This window comes from Larimichthys crocea, chromosome III (genome assembly GCF_000972845.2).
Source record: "Larimichthys crocea isolate SSNF chromosome III, L_crocea_2.0, whole genome shotgun sequence".
Classification (NCBI taxonomy): Eukaryota; Metazoa; Chordata; class Actinopteri; family Sciaenidae; genus Larimichthys; species Larimichthys crocea.
In genome coordinates this window covers 33,624,497-33,642,138 of record NC_040013.1, presented here as the reverse complement: position 1 = coordinate 33,642,138, position 17,642 = coordinate 33,624,497, and positions in this window count along the sequence as shown.

Genomic DNA, 17,642 nt, shown 5'->3' with positions numbered 1-17,642 from the left:
ACTGAGTCATTCAGCAATCAACCCTCACACAGGAAATGTGGTAAAACACACTCCATACATGGGTTTCATCCAATACTGTACATTTAATCATGGAAGGTGGATATACAGTACATCTAAAATAGATCACAATATTATAGTCTGTTTCAAGGTTCTCTCTCCTGGTCTCTGCCCATCTATGGTTCCTCCAGGGATGTGTAGGAGGCTGCCTTTGCCCTACACTGAGCCAACACATAATGTACTCTTCTTAATGTTGTTCCATCATTTCGTAACAAGTTGTAAAAGTGGAAGATGACAAATACTAACCTGGTAATGGGATGGGAGTGGATGGGAGGTTCATGCTGCTCTCCCTGTCCTGCGTAAACTGAGGCCACAACAGTCTTTTGGGTTGTGGTTTATGGGAATTACAGTTAACAAAGCCACAGTTATTCGATGACAGATGAATGCTAAGATATTGTGAGCTTTGTAAAAATGTCTCTGAGGGGCTGTCACTGCCTCAACTCACCTATCAAAGTAACAACAAAAACAAAAACAAAAAAACCCTGCTTGATCTGTGGCTGTAAACAACACAAATATCTTAATCCAGATCTACAAAGATGTTCAAATTTTCAAAATCCATAAATTTATATGTTTTTTGTTTTGTTTTTTTCATTGGAGGCCATATGGCTTGTCTTGCTACAATGATGGCTATTTTAGGCAGACTTGATTACATCATTATATGGTGGCCAGGTACAGATTGAGCACATATGAGATGATGCAGATGCTGTACTGTCCCATGATGACGCCACTGCAAGAAAAGTAACCACCCAGGCATGAAGAAGAACACCTGGCATCTGAAGAATGGCTGTTTTGTTTTAGCATTGGTTGTCCTACACTTTATATAGGGAGGACACAGATGATTGAATCTGAACAGACTTTACATACAAGTTTTGTGTCTATCAAATCTAAAATTAAACGGCCCTTTACTATGTTACATGAATCTCTGTAAACCAATTTCATCTGTTTAAGTTGTCAATGTGTCACAGCTCTACTATAAAATACAGTTTACTTTAATTTCCTCCCTCTGTGTTAAAAAAATACACACCAGTGATTTATCAAAGTCAAAGATGAGGTCAACGCCCAGAATGTAGAAATATGAACATATCTTTCAAATCATGTTATTATGTTTGTGATTAGCACAGCTGCTTAACGACAGTCATGTCTGGCATGTACCTTCCTCACTAATTTGTTGGAAGGGAGTATGCACTGCAGCAAACATCACTTGGGAAAGGAATTCAGCTCAGTTTAGACGGCTTCCAATCAGTGCAGCTCAAGGTGGTAATTATGACAAGTGGGCATGGACACCCAGAGACCGCTAACAAGGTGTTGGAGTGGTTCTTTTTGTCACTGAAATGTGCACATGTTGACATCTGAATAATTGGCCACACTTCTTGAAGATTCTACTTCACCTCAGAGGACCACACATGGACGTGATATAAGTCTAACAGACCTTTGAAGGATCTGATGATTTTATACATGAAAAGAAAGGAAAGCAGTATTATTTCATGATTTATGCTCATGAAAAAATATTTGTTAGGTATCACCGTTTGAATTATTTAAATATTCTGATCCAAAAATCCCAACTGTGTTCATGCTGAGTTAAATAAAACAGAACACTTTGTCACACCTCTTGAATGTGTTGCAGGAGCTGTGCGTGTGAGTCTGACTGTCACATGTGTGTCACACTCTACACGGAGTGGTGAAAATGAGGAGCATATTGTACCAAAACATTTAATCTTTCAAAATATCATGGTACATAGCTTTTCAAAAATCAAAGAGATGATTCACACATGGTATCGCATGCATGATGAGGCACTGAGTTAAAAAAGTAATCAAGGTGTGTGTAATCAAGGTGTGAAGATTCAGTGTGATGAACCTTGATTTGTCAGATATTTATATATTCATATCTACAACTATGTTTTCAAAAGTGTATAATCACCTGAGAAAAAGAATCGTTGTGTTTTTGCTACCTGAGAATGAGCCTTTTATATGTACAGATGCTGCTGGTCCTCTTCCACAATGTCTGCCTTTCTATTGAAGCCTATAAAAAACAAAACACAGATTTTTTTTCACAAATTTTGCAGCCACCATAGTTTCTCCTTCACACTGGAAATGAGAGGGTGAAGAAATATTTTATCTTGATCAGTGTCGCTGTGATTTCATGTTGTAAAAAGAATAAAACATTAAAAGTCCAGCAGGGTTGGACACTATTTATATAGTCCCTGTGGAACATTAAATCAATCTATGGCAGCCTTATACAGTATATATAAAGGCATATATAATGAAATATGCAACCCTAAAACATTATCAAAAGTGCTACAATACATGTTGGACTTCTGGGTCCATTTCGTTGTGTGTTTTTTTCTACTACTGTGGATAATTGGTCACACCATGTTACATTATCCACACTAGATTTTATAAAGTTTACCTTAAAATCATTGTTTCTGCAACCATGAATATAAAAAAGCTTTGCTCCCTTTGCACCAGAGAGATTTTTCCTGATAAAAATCTACTCAGCCAGCACCAGAACAACAAATATACAATAGATTTTTATCAATGTGGACCTGAAACACGTTTATTTTATTACTAGGCCACAGAGTTGCAACACATCTATTTAGATGAAACTGGAGGACTTTGTTAAAGTACAAAGATATTTATTCAAAAAAAAGATAGGCCTATCTATCACCTAAAGAGGATCAGGCAGTGAAATTAAAGCTAACGTAAATCTAGTGTTATGTGAGCGTTGGTAGTTTAAATTGAATTATACCTCAGATAAAATCCTAATCAAAAAATGTATCATCTGTAGGATATTTCAGATTCCCTTCAAGGCAAACCTGGGAGGTTCAGACATTCAGCCCAGAATGGGCCTGGATATCGATTTTAAATGCAACAGTTTGTTTTGTTTTGTTTTTTGTTGTTTTTATGTTTAGCTACAACTTTTAGGTATGTTTTCCTCTCTTTTGTCCAGTCTTGAGCTGGTTTGTAAGAACTTCATTTAGTTCTGGAACATCTTCGAGATCAAACAACTCTCAGTATCCCCTCTCAAACTTGTTTGGGCATCCTAATTGTCATATCTTACAGAATGACAGAATGAGAAACTACATCACATCTTTCAGAACCTCACTGACTACCATATTAAATATATTTAAATACCATATTGACCAAGATTCTGCTTCTTACCGATAAGGCCTTTTCATAACCTAGCCCCTTTTGTATCTTTAGGAACTCCTTCGTATCTTCCGCTTTCCAACTCGCCACACTGGCTGTGAGAGTGTAGAGTCTTCAGCTGCTGTAATATTGACTGTCTTCCAACCATTAAATCTTAAAACACACCTCTTTGAACTGGCATATTCCATCTTACTTTGTTTCAAATGACTACTGTACAACCACATCGTATTGATTTTTATACCTAGTTATTATTTTTACATTGTATACTAATTTGTTTGATGTTGATGCCTTGTTATATTGCTGCTTTTTACCTCTAAAGAGTCCTTGAGTGCTTTGAAAAGTGCCTATACTAGAATATAACCAATCCATCTAGAGGATTAACAATACAAGCAGCAGTGACCAATCAGATGAAGGTAAATGAGAGGCAGAACGTGTCTTTGATTAACTTATCATCTAGGTGTGTGCAACCCAAAAGGCAATAGCATGCTTCTTGTATTTTTTAGGTAGATATTACCTAACTGAGATTTTTCATAGACTTTTTTGTCATCTTGAAATGGCAAAAGTTTTATCTTGAAATACATTCAGTCAACTGCCTAATTGACTACACACAACTCTGAATTTCAGTTCAGATCAGTTGGCAAAAATTATTTATAGGTGTGAAATATTAGTCACTATGTAACAAAGGCAGGGTCCAAAACACTGACTGGGCCAAAGCTGCTGACAAAACAATGTGAATTTATTCCATTGAGGATAAAAAAAATGGAATGTGCCAGTTTAGTACAAGTCTCGGCATTAATACCAACTAACAAACAGAACTTAAATTCAGCAGTGCACCATACTACTTCCTTAAAAAAAAAATGCAATTGTGGAAAAACAGCTACGACTGCAAACATTTTAGTTTGTAGACGCCTGCAGCTGTGTTTCATTGCCTTCATTTGCACTAACAGGTGTACTCAACATCAAATCAACAGAGAAACAGGGCAAATGACTTCCTACTGGCCTACAGCAGTTAGCACACAAAACACCTGATAGGTGGGCAAATAATTACAGGAGCCAGGCTATGTATTTTCACAAACAGGAACAACAGCCACATTGCAATATGAGACACACTGCTGTTTGCAAAAAAAACTCAGAAAGTTCCCATTAGATATAACATGTCAGCTGCAATACCTCTTTTAAAGCACTGCAATGTAACATTTTAAGGTACAGAAATAGCTCTGTAGATTTAGGTTACAACACAGCACCCCCTTGGTACATAGTTTCTATAAGAAACTATGCACAGACCACAGATATGTGTACCATATCATCTGGATATAAGGTATGTGTGGAAATGTGTACAGTGTATCAGACAAATTCATTCAAGTCATTCTCACAGAGCAAACCAATTGACTGGCCTCAATTTTCTTATTGCATTGCCATCGTCTGGTCTGAGACCTTTTCGCTGGGCTTCTCATTTCACTTTCCCTACTTGTAGCTCATTGGATTAAAGAGTGCTTTTCCAAATGCTGTGAGGCTCCCACTAATATAATGTCAAATTGATCTGTCAGCCACCCGCCATCTGAATCTGGGACACTTTCCCCCATCCCAACGGCACTATTAGTGGTTAAAATGCTTCGCTACATCTGTGGAGCAACTGGTGGCTGCTCCTGGTTGATTGTAAGAAAAGTAACATTAGGGGTTCACTGGTCTGTGCATGTCATGGCTCCAAAATTGTTCTACATTTGTTCTAAAACAGTCCGACACATTAGCCACTTTACACTTCTAAACTATCAGATGAGATGTAAACCTCATCCTTGATTTGCTGCCTTGCCCTTAAAACATAACTCTGGCACCATTGATGAATTCTAAATCTTTCTCCCCCTGGCTATAGCTGCATAGCATTTATCTTGTGTGAATGTTACCAGCAGATGAAGTGTGTTTATCATTTTGATGCAGTTACTTGACAGAGAAAGGTATTGTGGTCTAAACTGTGTGGAAGGAGTGTGACATGCATCCCCCGCAAACCCCCGATATGACTGTCAGAGGTAACATAACAATGTTTGTTGGTTTGACAAAGGTGTGAATCAACTGACGCCTTTGAGCGTATCCTGTGAGATTTTTCATACCTCATGCACTGTGTGCATTTCCAGTCACAAAGGCCAGAGGGAGAAAGAACTTTACAGAACTGGAAGGTGATCATTGGGAACGTTGAGAGTGATGGATTCAAAGACATGCCTTGGCACATTTATGCACTCATGGGAGAGTCAGTTAATGATGTGTGGCATATGGACAATTTCTCTTATGGCATTGATCATTTCCTAATCAGAATAATTCCCCTTAAAGCCAAGCTGCTGGATGGTTTTCAGCCCCTTGCAGAGATGTCAAGGGTGAGAGAAAAAAAACAATACAGAGAAGCGAATAATGAGTTCCACAAGGTCATAGATGATAGTTTCTTTTAATTCAATTTCTTCTTGATAGACACTTGTTAATTACAGTTTAAAAATCAATGCATGTCTAATTATATTGCCTTTATAACATGTCTTCATAAACTCATCACGGACAGTTTACACTATACTAGCTGCACGCCACAAATACATCAACACACCTTACTGTGACATATTAATGCTGACATTCACAATAATATACTTTGTGTGCTCAAAGAATTATGGGTAAAAATGATCAATTAAAAGGAGACAAAACCATCATTTACTTTAATTATTGCAGAAATTTGTCAGTTTTCCTTCAAGGCAAGACACTGTAGGATCATAAATCATAGGCACACATAATATTCCCCTGGGAGAGTTGCACTCTTAGAATGGAAAATGGCTCTTCAGTGATATAAAGACGTGCCTCCAGGAGGAACAACACACAGCTACTGTACACCTCTCCCAAATGGAATTTATATAACATTTATGTGAATATAAATAGTTATATAAAAAAGGTTTATAGTTTGGAAGAGCCCTTTGTCACCGGAGTTGCTCGTTTATCAGTAGAGCAGCTGCAGTTGTGTTTATTGTGTACTGTCACACATACTGTACTTTGCTGTTACTTAATTTTAACAAGATCAATAATGCCTTCATTTTGCCAAATTATAGTGTATATTAAAAAAACAAAAAAAAAACAATGACTTAATCATTATCTAAAGTAAATAAGATATGTATATGTCTGCAATTTAAATGTGATTTGTAAGTTCTTACATGTGACTACTACTGCTGATGAATTTTCAAAACATAGCTTTAAAAATACTTAATATTTTGATTTGGTTTCAGTTGAGTCTGGAAATTTGTATCATGTTCTACACAGTGTATTCTACAGTGTCACAACAGTGACAAAGTTACATTTAGCAAACTCAAACTTTGCACTAATCTCAGTATAAGAACATTTAAAAAAAATTAAATAAAAATGCCAGATGCTGTGCAGCTGCTCAACAGCCACACAATAAACATTGATGTTCCCTACTTCCACATGCCACTGTAAGAAATTTTTGCAAATCTGTTTGGTAGAAGACATATCTTTAGATGGGGCGTCATTTTTTTGACTGCGTGACTGCATCATGTGAATACAGTGCATACTGTAGAAGTGTTGAGTCATACCTGTTGCAGTACCTGTGATTAAGCCTCAGCCTTCCTTGTTGTGTTGTCACTCATGATGACCCTCTAAATTGTTGCCAAGACCCAATACAAAAACTGGGCCTGCAACTGAAAAAGCAAGACCCCAAATATCAAGATATATATAAGAAATAGTTTATTCAAAATAATTCTTGAATTGAATAAAAATTTAAAAACTTAATTAAGTTAGTTTCTAGTGTTTTCGGATAGAGCTTGTGCCTCACACCCTCCACTGTCCTTTTTACTTAGTGACCCAGTGAATAAGTCAAACACATCCCCAAGTGATGTTAAATGGCTGCTGTTTACCAAAAGTCAAATGATGAATTTTTTAAATCACATGAATTAAAATAAACTGCACACAGCTTCGTCTTGGCTGGGGGTGATTGCACACTTTGGGGTAAATCACTTCATTAGCTGGATGGCAAATAAAAGAAAACAAAGTATTGCATCATGTTTAGCTCCACTCTTTTGCAGAGGAGGTAAGTAGCTTATCTGTCTTGCAATTAAAGGGATTTTCTTTTTCATGGGCTACGTTATTTAACGCAGTTAATAAGCAACTTTGGAGTGGCATCGGAGGAGTGATTTGGATTAATGAAAATTGATGAAAAGTCCTACTATTATGGTTGCACTGCAGAAATTGTGAGGTGCGGATAATTCAGTGGGATCTGATTTTCAAAGGTCTGTTTCAAGTACTTTAGTGGTTTGAATCAACCCATCTACTGCTCCCCAACCTCACCACCCGCTCTAAATCAATATCAGTCTCATTCAACAAGTTAAAGCCCTTGTTAAAGGATTTAGTGGGTAATGGAACTGGTAACTCCTGACAGCTCCTCCTGTGTGTTAGCTTGCAGTATAATGAATCCTGGGAATACAGCAGAAGGGCAAGGTATTTACCCTGGCTGCAAGGCAACTGCCGTCCATCCTGCAAACAGCTTTGCTGCCACACTGAAGCCCCAGTAATGAGCTGACAGGTGCAATGTTTACACTCGGATTGCCACTCAGGTTTGAGGGGCTGACCCTCGGTTTAGTCTCTTTTGACATTAATGATGCCAGCCAAAATGTCTCACCTCTCCATTGATTGTCACAATTCTTGAAAGGATCTTCATGCTCGTGCTTCTCTATATATCCTTTGATTTAAATTCACAAAGCCCAACTGATGCTGCATGTTTTCCAGTGTTTGTGAATAACATTTTTTAACACTGTGGTACAAGATTAATGTTCAAATACATCTGCCTTATCACTGTAAATCTCAAAGTAGCCCAGCGATAAAAAGACCTATCCTGTTCCCACCAACTGAGGCCTTGTAGATTTGTTCTATTGTTGGGTGTGTACTCTTCCCCGTCCACAGAAATTATAGTATAATCTCAGGGTGATGCTCAAAACTATTAATCAGCTGCACATAAGGATTCTGTGCTTGTCTCTCATCTCTTATCTCTTATCTTTTTGGCAAGTTAACAGCAAAATTGTGTTAGTAAACATGTCTGTGCAGTTTATGGGTTTTTGTTCCTGCATATTAAGGTTTGCCTTTTGCCATCAAATACTTAAACCTTATTCTGAAGAGCTTTCTTGTGATTTTTTCTTAACATGGTTGTGTGAATTTAAAGGTAGTTCAGTCAATGTGAAAAAGACCTATACAAATACAGTCATTAGCCAATTTCTATTATGGATTGTCTCAAAGATTTACCTTGAACAGGTTAGACATTAGGCTGGAGCACATTAACTGCTTTAAAAACCCGTCATTATCCATTTTGTTGCCTTTCTGAGGTCAGCTCAGTCTATGGTTAACCCACAGAGAGAAATCACCTGAAAAGCTTCCTGAAGGCACCTCAGCTGCCAGCCCACTAACAGTGTGCCACAAAATGGTTCTCAGCTCCTCTGTGGCTGGTGAGTGGGCTAATGCTCCTCATTAGAGAGGTGACCTTTCCGGAAATTGCTGTTGTGCACTTCTCACCACCCTCTGATTACCTCAGTTACTGTGGCTAAAATCAAATACCCCGGTCATTCGCACAACTCAGGGAAACATGTTTCATGGGCAGGCTAACCGGAAGAAGAAGGGGCCACTGAGGAATGGACTGGACATGATGATTGTGCTCATGTGTTTTGAAAGAATCTTTGGTAATAGGGATATGCAGTAGACATGAACCAAGGGTGCTGGGTTTATTGTGACAGCAACATAATATAATAGCCTTTGTCCACTAGTTTTAAATGGTTGTGCATTGTAGAAAAACACATCTGTTTGTGTACTTACAGAATACATTGCTTCAAACATTTAATTGTCTCTGATTGAATAGAATATCAATCCATCCATTATCTGTAACTACTTATCTTCATCAGGGTCATGGTGGGGCTCGAACTTATCCCAGCTGACTTTGGGTGAGAGGATGGATACATCCTGGACAAGTTATTTTCTATATGGAATGAAATCTAAAGACCGAACTGCATCTGCAGGATTTCAGTGCATTACTTTTGTGAGTGGTTAAAGAGTTTATTCTCATTCCTGCTAGAGAGAACCATCAAATATAAGGTTGGGTTTTTTTCTACTTCCTATAGATTTAGGGAAGGTCTTCTGTGTTCATATGTCTCTGCTTTACCCTAAAAAGCTCTCACTAGAGTCAAGAGTACCAAGCTTTTCCAGTTTTGATTTGCTCTATCAGAGTGTTGCTATTTTTGTTATGTTACATTTTTTTAAAGCACATTGCAAAACATTGCAGAATTATATGCTGTGCTGACTGTGCATGTTGATTGTAAGCAAAATGCATCGAATTTTAAACTCTTTCAGTATTGTACATCATCTTAGACATCTCCGTTTCCTGATCAAATCATCGAGAAAATGCAAATAAACGTAGGGAAACAGTTCTAAACCAATATTTTGAAGGAGACGGTGCGGCAGAACAGATTGGAGACAATTCTTTTGAAAATGGCATAAAATAAGGTTTCATAACAATGTGCTGAGGGAGATGGTAGCTGCAGTACCTGGCAGCTTTCACAGTTTTCTCCATAATCACACAAGACTCCCTGTTCCAGGTGGCATTTCTGGCAACACACCTTGCGTTCCTGGAGGAGCCAAAACAAACTGACGTTAAACACAATGTTAATCTTCACATTCTGTACTAAGAAAACCTTTTCACCACACAAACTCTCTGTGAGCTCACAACATAAAGACAACATAAAGTTTTGTCATTGGTCCCCTATGAGTTTTACCTGCACTCCTCCAGGAAGTCATTTAGAGCCTTCAAAATGCAGCTTCTTAAACACACAGAGGTAATCAGAACACATTATGAATGCTGAATGATTGCAAAAGTGGTAGATTGTTTGAAATGGTAACAACCAGTCGGGTAAAGCAGAGCATTCTGAAAGCAGCAGAGATTATATTAGTGCTAAAAGGCAGCCATCATTAATGTGTTATTCTAGTATGATGTGATGAGGCATCTGAAGCAGCACTGGAACTAGTATGTTGTTTCTTTCTTTTCTTCTTTTTTTTGCTTGTCTGAAATTACATGCAGCATTAAGCTAAAAAAAAAAAAAACTCAGTTGTCTAAAAAGCTCAACTGAGCTTCTCGAAACACGGCAATCTGCTATAAAGTACGCTAACGCAATTACACTCACTAAGGCAGTTGATGGTTCTATCCCTGCAATGTTTTAACCAATTTCCAAAGTCATTTTGTGCATTTCAGTTGATCAGCTTAGATTTTTATGCGCCACCATAAAGTAACATCAAACTTTGTGAGCCATAGTCACGAGGAGTCTGAGAGGCTGCAACACAATAACATTTTTCATGTGGTACAGGGGGGGGGATGTTTTACTGCATGGTGGTTATAACAGCATTTCAAATGATCAAAATTCTGTTAGATGGAAATCTCTTACACGTTCATTACGAAGCTGTGAAATATGTTACATGCACCCTTATGTATTGCCCATATGTCTAGGCCATAATTAGCACTCATGAATGTGACCAGTAATCCCATCAGGATAAACAGACTGCGAAGAATATGTTGTTAAAGCAATAGAAGCAGCAGAATATATCCAGTATAGACAAGTTCTGCTTCAAGTGACAGGGGTTAAAGCTGCTCTAATCAATATTCTTATGCAGCATGGAAAATAGATGGAATTATGTGTAATGTGAAAGATGGTTATCATCCAAATGTGTAGCTCCAGTGGGTGGTTTCAAACATAGTGGAGCATCTAACAGCTGAAGATGAGATATTTTCCAGCCAGGAGTGAATATTGGACTGACATTCATCAGGTGACCCCCGAAACACAACTCCAAAGAAATGTTATCCAAATGCCAATACATTTTGTTGTGTGTCAGCTGGATATGCAATTGTTGGCTAACAGGTTCACCAATTTAAGGTTATGTGTCAGACATTGTGTTTTCACTTTGTTTCTCTGTACCCGAGTGGCCAAAAATAAATCAATTAAAGCAGCGTAACTGAGGCTTCATGTTTTATAATGGCATAAAATATGGAGTGCTAAATATACTCTCCAGATTACTTTAGTTCATTTTTAGCTGTGTGCATTTTATCAAATGTTTCAGACTTTGAATGCATTAATTAATAATTAATTAATGCTGTTGTATGACACCTTAGCACCTTGTCATTTAATTAAAAATATTACTGTGTCGACTAACTGACAGAAGGTGGCTTGAAGGCAATATTTTATTGGTTACAAAGATGTCTTTCGTCATCTCTGGACAAATCAGAGATCAGTATTGTGCTGACATACAGTGATATTTCAGCCACAGTACGAAAACAGCAAACCTCCTCCCTGAGTGGAGGCTCATCCCTCTTAATGTGTTCTATTCCAAGAAGGGCTCGTAGGGTGAATGCCTCTCGGATGACCTTCCCCTGCTGATGAATTCCCCTGCAAAATCACCCTGTGGTGTTGCGACAGCACTCGGAGCACTCATATTGAAAAGTCATGTTCTGTCAGGTGCAAGTCAAGCCAGCATACATTTGGTTTTATAAAAAAAAAAAAAAACAACCCCTGTCTTAAGGTTGAGGTGTTCAGGAATAGGAATCAGGCACAATAATATGCTCCTTTCTGTAGTAGTGGATTGTTGATTCCTTCCTTCAGAATGATTTAAGGGGCCACATCATATGCAGTGGGGCACACTGTAAGAATAACTTTCACCCAAGCTTTACATAAAGCATATGGGATGTAGCAAACACATAATAGACTTCTTAGAATGGATGAGGGATGCAAGCTTATTCAATGGCTATGAAATCGAATATTCCACACTCTGACACTGATCTTTTGCAGGTATATATGCTACAGTAAGTCATTCAAGGGGGAAAAAAAGGGCAATTCTGATCTGGCATGCATGGCATTGATGTGGTGAGTGCATCCAAATGGTTTGTTTTTATCAGTGTACCAAAGTAGTAGATGGAGCTTGGCAGAATGTAATAGAACTCCCACTGTACCCCTCACCCCAGGGGTTGAGATTCGTCTGATACTATTAATAATGGCATTCTGCTCTCAAGCCAATTAATCTGCAGTTGCAAGAGAAAATAGATGTACTTCACTGAAACAAGGGAGGAGGAGAGGAGTTGCTTATGTTGCACAATGCTCTCATAGATTCAATATAGAACTGGCAGTACAGATGAGGAGGAGACAAGTGGAGGCTGTATAGTCCCAGTGCTATTGCTTGAAAATTGCAACCAGGACAAGAGAAATTCTAGCTGCAGTAGAGAGATGCTCTTAGATGTGTGATCTATTAATTAACTGTGAATAAGATAATGCTGTGATTAGACCTTAAATGTCAGATAATGGTGAGAAATACAATAAATGAGGGTTATGTTTTCAGATTCCAAAACTTAGTGAAACTCAGTTTACAGTTATAAGAAACAAATCAAGACAGTAAATTGTCAAATTTGAGAACCAGAAACCAGTTATTTTGGGGCATTATTACTTGATAAATGACAATTGCTAAATTAGTATATGTGTGTGTATTTAAAGGCAGACCCTAAAGATTTAATCCAAAAAATAAGATTGATGTCAACACTGATAAATGATTCATTAATCCCTTTATACATATTAACATCCATCACATCCCCATTTGTCCGTTTTTGTACTGAACGTCTCCTTTTGGTTAATACAGTCATAATGGAGGTCATAATTTTTGAGATAATAACCCCTAAACCAATTTTAAAATAATTTATCCACAATGAAGAGAGACTTGAGGTGATGACGTCTGAAGTTAAAAGTTACAGTGAGTCTGTCTGCTCACCAGAATAGCCTGTGAATTTTGGCAAATGACTTTAATTGGCCTCTTTAGTTTTCCTTTTGAATTATGTTTGCCAAAGTGGTAAATAAAATGCTAGAATTAAAGATAAAAACAAAAGTAACTGGCTATCTTATTTTCTAATCCTGTGGCAGATCTGGCTGCAGCTGTTTCTATGGTTACCACATGTAGAGCTTGGGTCTTCCTCCTTACATGAGCTCCAGTGAAAACATTCTTTAGACAGCACCTCAGATGCAAAGTTTCCAGTAACCACTTTGTAATTGCTATAATGTTTGTTTGGTAACACAGATGCACGACTCCCCTAATTGCAGAGTAGAGTTGAGGTGATACGAGAAGGCTCACAAAGCTTTTTATGTGCAGGATGCTTGTTTATTTCACATTCTAGAATTTAATTTTTGAACCAAATTTAAATATACAATATATATATATATATATAAACATGTCTTATAGCACAAAACACAACTTAAATGTAAAAATCTGTGAACTTTAGTGACCTCTTTGGCAACCAGCGGGATTTACCACATCAATACAACTAACCTCCTCCAGACTCTGGAGACTGACATGGCCTCCTCTGAACCATCACGTTCACTACTAACTGACATTTTCACAACAGAACAGGCCAGCAAGAAAGATGAAAATGCAGTACTACATAATATTTAAAGACGTTCACATATTTAAAAAACTAAACAAAACAAAACTGCTGTGCATGGGAGTGGAGTGGAGAGTCGGGGTGGAAGTGCCTTGATATCCCACTGGGCAGAGACTTTTAAATTTCTGTTTTTGAAGGCCATAAATCTCAGCACCTGTAATCATTGAGTCGATGTAATAGCAAACCCTTTATGAACATTTGGTGCAATGGGGCTGTAAAAATCATACTTATTACTGCTAAAAGGAGTTTCCACATGTCTGAAAGGAGCCTTTTACTCCTGACAAAACTGTTAAATAACCTCCCTGATTATGTTCTCTGTTAAATAAAAAAAACTCAAATATGGTTTCAGTCTTACTGGAAAGTTCGTGAACTAACTCGGTGAACTGAATAAGTATTAAGTTTGTTGTCCTCAGCAGTGTGAATTTGGCCTGTCAGCACCCTATGTATGGTATTAATAGAGATGCTTCTTTTCCTTTGAACTTTGAGGTCATGTTAAAGGATGGAGATGATGATGACTGTGGTATTTTCAGTCTTTTCATATTATTTTTTTCTGAATTTTGCTGTCAGCTATTGTCAGTAACAATTCTGATAAAAAGAAAACGTGACAGCTGTTCTTTTTGTTTTGGCCCCTGACAAACTATTCTGTCATGCATATCGTTTGAGCAATGCTCAGGACATTTAACATCATGTCTGTCACATATAAAGACTTGTACATTTTGTACAAAATGTCTCTCAATACCTGCCTCCCCTGTATAAAGACACCTACTGATCTATCCATGTTTTCCTGTAAAATAGCTTCGATATGAGACCGGCTTATATTCCCTCAGCTGTCTGTGTGTAATAGCTCGGGCTCAAATAGGGGTAATTTATGCATGCCTCTGAAACAATCAGTCTTGTTTATCCAGAGCCCTTGAACCTCCAGGATCAGAAAGTTTCTGCAATGAATTCTGATTCACTAAATCCCTGTCCAATTTATTGCCTCAACTCTGCACAAACATCAAAACAAACTCTCTCCCTTTTTGTGCCACCAGCTGTTAGATTTGGGCGAGAATAACAGAAAAAAGGAGTCGGATGATAGAGACATGGAGGATTCACAATTTGTTAATTAATGTCTCGTTCGTTTTCACCCTGTCCCTGCCTCCCTCCCCTTCATTTCCTCTTCCTTGAAAAGTCTTCACATCCATCCGCACTGCAGTGCTTGCTAACTGTAAGGGAACAGTACAATTTTGATCGAGACCTTGAAGGCTGCCTTAGCAGGTGGATTCATTTGAAAGTTTCCTTAGTTGAGTCTCCTGCCACACTCACGAGTTATATTTGGTGTTCGTGAAATTCTGTTTCCTGAATGTCTATGAAGTTGTTATAAGGAGACTGGAGCAGTGTGGGCTGAGGGCACAGATGTATAATTTGTGTTTCAGGTGCTCCTTGAAGTAGACTCACTTGGCTGGAGCCAAGCTTTGCCCAAAGTGTAAAATCTCAGTTTATGGTGCATCTGTCCTTTTTCAGCCTTGATGAAAGTGGATGGAAAATTGAGTCAGATTTGGTCCTCTGGAGTGATTAATAGTTTAAAGCCACAGTTGTTGTTTGGACATCTGCTCACTTGTTGTTGTCTCTAATTGAAACGATAAACAATTAGTAATGCAAATCTGCATGTCTTTTGGTTTTGGGGAAAATATAAAAATATTTAATTGAACATGTAGCCTGATTGTGATCTGCATATAATGAAGAATGCAATTAATTATTCCCCAACTGGGAATGTTTATTATTCTTTTAGTTGTTTGGTATTATCTTTTTTTTTTTTAATGATTTGACCCACATGATGACCTACAGCAATGCTGTGTGCTAAATGCTAACACGTTCACCTTGAAACTGTCATGCTGATGCTACGCAGCTGTGATGTTTTCTATGATCATCATTGTAGCTTAGCATGCTAAGATTTAGCACTAAACACAAAGTACAGCTGAGGCTGATGGAAATATTATTAGTTTGCAGGTATTTAATCATAAACTAAACTGCTGGACAAATCTGACTTGGTGCTAGATGGAAGGAATCACAATTCTTCATAAAGTGGAGCATGATTTCAGAATCAGAAATACTTTAATAATCCCAGGGGGAAATTATTTATCCATCCAGTAGTTGTTAAGATATTTCACTAGAAAAGTGAACACCGTCGCTGGTGAAGTCATCATGAGTCAGCCGTTAGGGAAGAAAAATGTCTTTAACAAAATTTATGACAATCCCTATCACAGACCTAGTCTAAACTGGGCCTACAATGTACAGTATAGGGTGGCCTATAGAGCTATGGACTGGATTTGTGTTCATGTGTATTTTAATACATGGTATATTTAAAAAAAAGAAGATCAAACGACAAATTGGTGGTCCCCCTGCAGGAACTCTGAGGAACCCCAAACACCCATTTTCTACAGGATTAAGCTTTAAATGTTAACATTTAGCACACAAGCTGAAATGTAAACTGTACTAATGTTCTCTTCAACTTTCAAGTATAGCCCAGCCCTGCAAGAACTTTATAACAAGCTTCAATTCTCCAGTTGGTGCTTGGTTTGATCTTTTGCCAGGCCCTGCCTGTCAGATGTTTTGGATGTGATTCAAAAATCTTTTTTGATCTAAAGATATTAATGGCTGTATATAAACTAGAAAATCCACAAGTAACATATCATTTATTTCTCATCACACATTTCAGTGTTTTTTCTTAAACATCCAGGAGCATTTTTTTCATTTTATTTTTTCACTAAGCCACCTAGATACATTTGACACCCTAGTAGACTAGATAACTGTGAAGAAGAGATGCAGCAAAGAGGAGAAACTCTGGCTGTAAAGTGATATACTGCATATCAGTCTATACAAACCTCTCAGATTACGCTTTTTAATCACATATCCACACCAGCAGGGCATTAGGTGGTGGATCGCATTGCAATGACGAAGCATTACATTAGGGCTTCGGTTGTGTGGGATATTCCATCACTAAATTTCCCTGTGGTTTGTCAGAAGCCCTCTCTGCTGCCAAGTTTATCGTAACAGCTTGAGAGTAGATGACCCGCCAGATGTTTGTAATCTCATACTGAGAAGCTTGTGACTGGGGTCGCAATCAGATAAGGGAACATAGGAAGGGATTATAAATGGTGACAGTGGGGAAAAAGGCTATAGATTCCATCATGACCATTGATAATGCAAATGTCCTCTCTCAATCCCATAACAGTCTACAGATCATACATTAATCCAATATTTGATAACATATCTGTATTTATTTTCCAGTGTATCTATAAAAAAAAAGAAGAAAAATCTCCCTCCATGATTATGTTGGTGCAACTGTGAATAAAGTGAGTGAATCAGAGCTCACACACAAGGCGCAAGCTCATTTCTTCTTGCTAGTTTGTAGGGCTCCATTGAGAGTGCATGGTTGTGTGGGCAGGTTAATGATATCAGCTTGAGAGTAGTTTTTAATCACAAACAGACTAATGAGATAGGTTGGGCTGGAGTCACACCAGCAATAAACAGCATCACAAGTCACTCCCTGCCTGCCTCCTTCCATTTCTCTCTTTCTCCATTTTTTTTCTTCACCGTCTAAACCCAAGAATGAGGAGGTTTAGAAGAACCTAAGCTAAGAATGAGTACACAATGGTGCGGATTAAAAGGAATCAGTCATATTTACAGGAGTGAACAGCAGGACAGATTCAGCCTGTGGTGAGGAACAAGCAGGTTATTGGCAGCAGAGCAACCTGATCCTGGTGAAAGGTAGAAAGAGTTACAAACGTGTCCCGACTGCGTTTGACAGGAATAGGTCTTGTTTGTTTACATATCCTGGAAATGCATACATATTAATGAGAACATTAACAGGATTTAAGAATGAAAACATTGTCATTTCATTCATAGAATTGTTCATTGTAAATCAACAGAAGAAAATAGATCCATTTGTGTTTTTACTGTTTTGCTCCTCTGAAGCCCC